This window comes from Chrysemys picta, chromosome 14, assembly GCF_011386835.1.
Source record: "Chrysemys picta bellii isolate R12L10 chromosome 14, ASM1138683v2, whole genome shotgun sequence".
In the NCBI taxonomy this organism is placed as follows: Eukaryota; Metazoa; Chordata; order Testudines; family Emydidae; genus Chrysemys; species Chrysemys picta.
Genome location: NC_088804.1, coordinates 4,091,489 through 4,097,488, shown reverse-complemented (window position 1 = coordinate 4,097,488; position 6,000 = coordinate 4,091,489). Strand labels below are relative to the sequence as shown.

Below are 6,000 nucleotides of genomic sequence, written 5' to 3'. Positions count from 1 at the left end.
TCACATTTGCTGTCTGGTCACCCTAGTGGGGAGTGAGTCTAGGCTGCACTGTGCACGCGGGGGTGGGACAGCCTGTCACAAGCCATGTCCCTGGTCGCTCTCGGGCTGTGCGGGCTGTCGGTGTCAGACCCTGGGAATGGCTGACCTGTTTCCAAAACATAAGAACGGCCACACTGGGTCAGACCAAGGGTCCATCTAGCCCAGTAGCCTGTCCTCTGACAGTGGCCAATGCCAGGTGCCCCAGAGGGAATGAACAGAACAGGGAATCATCAAGTGATCCATCCCCCGTTGCCCATTCCCAGCTCTGGCAAACAGAGGTTAGGGACACCACCCCAGCCCATCCTGGCTAATAGCCATTGATGGACCTATCCTCCATGAACTTATCCAGTTCCTTTTTGACTCCTGTTATAGTCTTGCTTGGCCTTCACAACATCCCTGAATTCCTCCTTCCCCATTTCTGATCACAGCCCGCAGTAGCTGTGGCTTTTAGTCTAGGCGGGCGCGCTGCATGCTGGGAACGGTAGTTTCCCCTGGCCCGGCTGTTCCCGAGGAAGAAAGCCCCAGGAGGGCCAGGTGACTACAAGTCCCGCCAGCCCCGGCAGGAGCCGCGGCTCCGCGCGCAGCGCATCATGGGAGTTGTAGTTTCCGTCCCCCAGCAGCGCTGCGGTCTGCCGGGGGCTGGTGGCCCCGCGTGGACTACAACTCCCAGCGTCGCGTGGGACCGCCCCCTCCCCCTGAAATCTCTGCCAGCAGCGGGCAGGGGGCCCCTGCGAGCTGAAGTGGGGCTGCCGCGGGTGGGCGGGTAGAAGGGCAGCCGCCGCCGGCCGGGAGCGATCGTGCCGCCCGGCCCCAGCGGTCCCGCAGCAGCGCCGAGGGGCTCCCGGAGCCGAGCCGAGCGGAGCGGAGCCAGGTGCGGATGCTGCCGCGCGCGGGGATGCGGGATGCGGGGCTCGGCTCGGGGGCTGCTGGCCCCGCTCCCCTGCAGCGGAGCGGCCGCGGAGCGGCGGGCGGAGGCGGGCTGGGCTGTCGGGATAGCAGCCGCTTCCCCCGGCGGGTCCGGTTCGCGAGGCGGGCTCGCTGCCGCGCGGGACGGGACGGGGCTCCGGCCGGGGCGCGGGTGACAGCAGAGCTGAGGGGAGTTGCTTTGTCTTGCGTGGGTGGAGCCGGATCCCCCCCGGTAGCGGTTTCCTCCCACCCCCGCTCTGCCGGGCCGGCGGGGCTCGAACCGGGCGGCGTGTTTGCCACCACAACCGCTGGCTTTGCCGCCGCGTACCTGCGGCGTGGCTTTTCCCCCGGGCCTGCCCTGCGGGGCGATGGATGGGGCCGTCTCTAACTCCGGCTTCTCCGCCTGCTGCGAGCTTCCCTTCACCGCAGTGCCTCCGGCTTGCTGGGGCTCCTCTCCCTGCGACGGGCGAGCAAACCAGCACCGTGACAGCCGCGGGATTTACAGACCGGCCCGGGGACTTGTCATAGACGTGAAGTCCGGCCTGGTCGAAATGTGCATTTCAAAGGGTTGTCGGCTCTGTTGACATTTTGATTGTGGCATTTGAGCCCAAGCCATGTCCTGGGCCCCCGAGGGAGCCCTAGATTAGCACTTCGAAATTGTTTTGCGGCTTGTTTTGTAACATCCATGTCTGTCTTTTCCTGAGCTGAGCCTAGGAGCCGCTGACCCTGGGGTCAGGCTGTCCTTAAACCGGTGGGGGTCAATGTGTAGTGAGCGGCTCCCGGCGGAAGGCGGTAGGTAACACAGGCAGCTGGTGCTTGGTGAGAATTGCCCCTCGCCAGGCATGCGGGGAGGAAAGGAAGGGTAGCCGGGCTGTGGAGTGGAGAAAGTCCTACGCGCCAATGTCACTTTAACTGGGCTCCTGGTGCGGTTTGTGACCGTCTCTAGCATGTTGCTAGACATCGTGGAGGTATGCTACGGGTGGGTTGGTTTGTTCTGGAATTATTTGCTGAACTGTTCAGCAAACCTAGTGTTGTCGTTCCTTTTACGTCCCAGTGCCATGTGCCTTTGTGCGTTGTGGCATGGCCACTGGATGTCTGGTGGAGAACAAGAGCCTGGGCCTTACGTCCGAATTAGAGGGCCTTCCATCATGAATCAGAGGGGTAGCCGTGTTAGTCTGGATCTGTAAAAAGCAACAGAGGGTCCTGTGGCACCTTTAGACTAACAGATGTATTGGAGCATAAGCTTTCATGGGCGAATGTCCAGTTCGTCAGGAAGAAAGGGCATCTTGAGCAGTGATTTAGGGACAAACCCCTTCTTTTCCTAGCACTTCCATGGGATACTTGCCGTGAGTTTCTCCAGAATCAAACTGCTCTAAAAACCCGCCGACAGGCTCCTGTGTCCTGAGATCCCGAGTCTAGTGCCTCTCATTGACGTCTGTATTCTGTCTGCTCAGTTCTCAAGCGAAAATCAATTGTGGCTTCTCCCCCAGCCCTTTGCTAAGTCAAGTCTGGGATCTCAAAGTAAATCTGGGTTTTTCCTGGCATATTCCTAGTCCAGGCCAGGAGAGTTTCTGTAATTAATGTTCTCTTGTTGTACGGCGTAGAATGGAAATGAGCTGTCAATGCAGTCAGCTCTCCTGTAGCTGGGTGACCAGCATTTAAAAAAAATGGGTACAACTTGACCAGCAAAAGTCAGCAGCTGTGGCACCCAGCACGTGGTCCCCCTTCTTCACAGGGTCTTCTGATGGTAACTGGACTCTTAACGTCCATACACAGGAGACAGGACTTCTACCAGGCAGGGTCCAAAAAAGTCTCAATGCTGTAAAGCCAATAGGGTTCAGTTTCTTTCTCCAGAAAGATGAGGGGCTGAATTGGCCATGTCGGCATGTGAACTTGTAGGGGTTGGGTTCTCTAGGTATGTCCAGCCTGATGCTCCAAACAAGCCACTGAGAGTGCTTCATGACCCTATGATATCAACTCGTCCTCCCTCCTGCTAGGGCGACGTGAGCACCTTATAGGCCAGTGTGTGGCCTGCTGCTTCCTGTCCTCTTGCGCCACTGTTGCATTTTCCTTGTGCTCAGTATGGTCTGGGGGGCTCCTGCCTCTCCTTAAATGAAATCACTCTTGCATCCCACCATGTATTTGCTGAAACAACAGTCCTTAAGCTCAGCAGTGGGAGCTCAGCATTGATTTCTCCCTCCTCCCCGCCAGCTGGTGGTGGAGAGGTAACTGGTTTTCAATAGCAATGCCCACTGTCCACCACGCTGCCTGCAATGCACCGCGGTAAAGAAAGGCCTAGGTGTGCTCCTGGGGACTGCTGTCTTCTGCATCGTAGCCAAACTGGTGGGATATGTGAGTGGTGGGTACCTCTGCGAATTGGGACCTTATTATCACCCTGGGGCTGATCAGTGCTTCTAACTCTGCTCTGCTCTAGAAAACTTACGCCAAGGAGGGGAGAGCACGCTGCTGCAGTGTGCAAGTTTTTACTTCCCATTTGGATCGCTGCCATCCGACGGAGCTTAGCCGTGGCATGGATGAGAAGCCCAGCTTGAAAGTTATGCAGCGTGCAGGAGTGAGCAGATTTGATCAGAGCCAGATGTTCTGTCTGCAGCAGGCACTGGGGCAAGAGGGAAGGAAGGAGAAAGGAAACTGTTAACCTTGTAATCCGAGACACTAGACTCTGCAGCTACTTGGCTTCACCGCAATTTTTTTATTTTTGTCTCTCGGGGCAGCCTTTAAGGTTCCTGTTGTTGCACTGCAGATGCCTGGCCAAAGGGTTTTCATCGTGGTCCCATTAACTTGGTGCTGACAGATCAAAAAATATATCTAGATCCCCAAAGACCAAAGGGAAGAGACTTCACAATGGGATAGAGTTGCTGGAGTCCTAGATAACAGGATGGGGGTTCGGTCACCTGCAATAACCTGTAGCTCAGCACTCAAATGCTGTCCGTTTAATAGGCCTGAAATTGGCAGCTTGCCAGGTTTATTAAAGGCTCCTGCCAAGCGAAGGTGATGGAGTCGGTTGGACTCTGTCTGCAATCGTTAATTAGAATGGAAACCCGAAGAGAAGCCTGCGTGGTGTGTTCCTGGTGTGGCGTCTGCTGCTTCCTGCCTGTTCCTGTCCTGATGAGAGGAATGGGGGTTGCTGCTTAGCACTGACCTTGGGCCCCATCCTGTAGGGTCTCCGTGTGCACTGACCTCCCTTCTGAGCCTATGGGAGTCGTGTGCATGGAAGATACCTCCACTGGGAAAGCAGGTGGTGCTTTTCTGTAGCTTTCCAGGGTACCTGATCCTCAATTCTTGAGCGCGAAGGGGGGAACAGCCCTGTTCCACAGCAGGGGGAGCGGAGGCACCTGGGAGGTGACTTGCTGGAGATCCCACAGCCCATCAGCTGCAGCTAGGACTAGGTGGTAGCCCAGGCAGCCATCCAGCTATTTAGCAGAATCCTTTGTGTGCTGAGCCTGGGTCTTGAGCTCACGTGTGTTTATTTGGGTACACTGCCCCTTGGGGCTGCTTGTCCAGAGCTGCTTGCTTTAATGACCGAAGAGTTCTTACGCCAGCCACATTGACTCTCGAGCCCTGCCGGCGAGGCTAGCTAGTCTGTCTGGTGCATCTCTGTGCAGAGCTCGCATTGCTGGGGATGGCGACAGGGCAGGGGGTAGTCGAGTGGGGCTGGGTTGCATGTGCCTCGGATGCTGTGAGCTTGCAGAGCCAGCAGTTAGGGGAAAGCGTCTTTCCTTGCGAGCGTGGCACATTTGCCGTCAACTTGCCGAGCACGTCAAAATCTGGCCTTGACGTGTTTTAAATGAAATCTGAGACCAGCTGTCAGGGCCCCCTCCCTGCCTGCTAGCCCTGCATATTCCTGGAGGTGGGGGAGGGGAGGGGTTGCACCCTACACGCTAATGTCCTATGGAATTTCCCAGTTGCACTAATGACGCCAAACGCTGTAGTGTTGCTACCTTAAGCAGTAGTGGATTTTGGGGCATTATAGTAGAATAATGTGATGTGCATTTTTTTTAAATGGTCCAGTGCGCCAGTGTAGTGGCTTTTTAAAAGATTTGATGCCAAAGGCTCTTTTCAGAAAGGAACGTAAGCTCTCCAGCCGCTCTTTGCTACTTACTGGCTTGTACCATACTGAGCACAAGCGCACCCGGATTGGTCACCTTTGGGGGCTGCTAGAAGTCAGATAGTTAAAGAAATGCAAATAACGCTTCCTTTCCTGCACTGCTTTTCAGAGCAGAGACACACATTGTGCAGGTAGATCGCCATGGGACACCTAACCGCTAATAAAACCACGACCTTGGGAGAACATGCTTCCCAGAGTGGCATAGCGGTGAAGAAGGTGGGAAGTAGTTCTCCTCAGTCCCCTGTCTTAGGAGAAGGTACCCATAAGACAAGTGTCTCCATGCTTTGAGCGTTCAGCCGTGGAAGGAGGAATGCCAAGGCCGTTCCTAGCAATGGGTAGCAAAACCAGTAGGAGCGTCCTTTCCTGTGTGTGCTTCAGAGCGAGGGCGTGCTGGTAAAACCAATGAGGAAATAAATCTAAAATTCATCAGTGTCCTGTGTGCTCAGCTCAACAAGGCTACTCTCCTCCCCAGCCCCGTTTCCTCGGGCCAGGGTTCACCCGGTCCCACCCTCCCTTCAGAGTCACTCCCAGGGCTCCAAAATCACATTTTAAATTAAAGACTTGGGATAGCTGCTCCTTTCCCACTGCTTCTGAGTGAATCCCGCGTCAGCCCCGGCAGGCTGCAGAGAGATCTCTACAGATGGTGGGTGTTCCTGATGAGTCGGTGGTATACACTGCCCTGGATCTCCTCCAGCCTGGAGTGTGGCTGTCAGGCAGGTTGGAAGTCCCCTGCATGGAGCTTTGCTTTGCTTTCCCCTTCGGCTGACGTCTTCCCCTCCCCCTGCCAAGGCTTTAGTTTGCTGGCTAAGAGCTCCTGGGAGCCTGTGTGTGCAGGAATAGGGGAAGTCCTAGCGCTCGTGGCGTGGCTGGGACGCAAGGGCAGAACAGAGCCGGTGGAGCCCCCTGGCAGCCTGCGCATCAGCCACTGT

The 6,000-nt window shown here is 56.2% G+C and overlaps 1 protein-coding gene across 2 annotated transcripts in view; it reads left to right on the top strand.

Annotated features, from left to right (window-relative positions):
• Window positions 1-770: 770 nt before the first annotated feature.
• ST3GAL2 (ST3 beta-galactoside alpha-2,3-sialyltransferase 2) overlaps window positions 771-6,000 on the top strand; it is a 101,292-nt gene continuing 96,062 nt past the window's right edge. The window contains exon 1 of one of the 2 annotated variants that reach the window (XM_005309799.5): window positions 771-910. The gene's annotated coding sequence lies outside the window, so the exon portion shown is untranslated. The remainder of the gene's footprint in view (window positions 911-6,000) is intronic. The other variant, XM_042861349.2, reaches the window with a different exon arrangement.